This window comes from Bison bison, unplaced genomic scaffold (assembly GCF_000754665.1).
Source record: "Bison bison bison isolate TAMUID 2011002044 unplaced genomic scaffold, Bison_UMD1.0 scf7180017857080, whole genome shotgun sequence".
Lineage (NCBI taxonomy): Eukaryota > Metazoa > Chordata > Mammalia > Artiodactyla > Bovidae > Bison > Bison bison.
The window spans coordinates 18,299-19,811 of record NW_011487653.1 but is presented as its reverse complement, the minus strand read 5'-3'; positions in this window follow the sequence as shown (position 1 = coordinate 19,811).

The window sequence follows — 1,513 nt, the reverse complement described above, 5'->3', positions numbered from 1 at the left end:
TGTATATCTGTGGCGGATTCATGTTGATATATGGCAAAACCAATACAATATTGTAAAGTTAAAAAATAAAATAAAAAAATACAAAATAAAGTGCATTGTTGGATGCACTTACTAAATAACAGTATAAATATTAATTTCAGGAAGCAGTTATACAGACGTTTTGTTGTTGTTCCATCTTCTTAGCTCTCAGCATGCTGTCTTTTCGTCTTTTTCAACATACAGTTCAATACTCATGGAATATCTTCATTTGGAAGGGTTAGAAAATGAAATACATCTCTTAGGTAATAATTAAATAATAATAGAAAAAATTTCAAATCTACTCTGTATTCTTTATAAAAGCCCCTTTGATAAAAAAATATTTTACTGTTTGAATGTATTTAAAGTCTCCTACTGCCTTAGAGGTATTTTGAGAGTATAAAGCTGCTGGTTACAAAATGTTTAGTTACATTTAACCTTAAAACTTTAAAAAGTACGTTTTTAAGTCATCATTTACATACAATAAGCTGTGCATATTTAAAGTATACAGTTTAACAGAATTTGACATCTCTGTATATCCATGAAACAGTTACCAAAATCAAGAAAGTAATCATATCTATTACCTTCAGAAGTTTTGCTTTTGCTATTTTGTAATCCTTCCTTGGAGGAACCTGGTGGGCTACAGTTCATGGGGTCATAAGAGTTGGATACCGCTTAGTGACTAAACAAACCACACCAATCCTTCCTTCCTGTTCATCTCTGTATTATATCCCTGTTTTCTCACAACCACTGATCTGTTTTCTGTCACTATACATTATTTTTCATTTTCTACCAGTTTTATGTAAATGAAATAATGTACTACTGTGTGTTCTTTTTTGTCTGATTTTTTTCAGTCAACATAATTAGTTCGATATTCATCCATATTGCTGTCAGTAGGTCAGTCTGTTCTGTTGTTGAGCAATGTTCCATTATATGGATATACCTCAAGTAAGAAAAATCCATTCACCTTTTCATGGGCATTTGGGTTGTTTCCAGTTTTTGGCTATTATGAATAATGCTGTTATTATCATTCACATGCAAGTCTTTGCATGGACATATGCTCTTGCTTTTCTTGGGTTAATACCTAGATGTGGAAAGTCTGGGCCATATGGGAGATACATGTTTAACTTTGAGAAACTACTAAAATGTTTTCCAGCATGGTTGTATCATTTTATTAATACATTCCCACTGCAGTGTGTGAGAGTTCCAGTTGCTTCAAATCTTGGCCAACATTTGTTAAGTTTTTAGTTTTAGTCATTCTAATAAGTGAGTAGTGGCATTTCGTTGTGATTTTAGTTTGCATCTCACTAAGAATTAATGATGTTGAACATCTTTTCAGATGCTTATTTGCTATTTATATGTCTTTGGTGATACATTTGCCTAAATTTTTGGTTCGTTTAAAAAGTTTAGAGTTTTTTTGTCTCAAAAATCTTTAAGTAAAGATAAACATCAACACACATAAAGCATTGATTTTTCTTGGCTCTTGTGTCCCAATCCT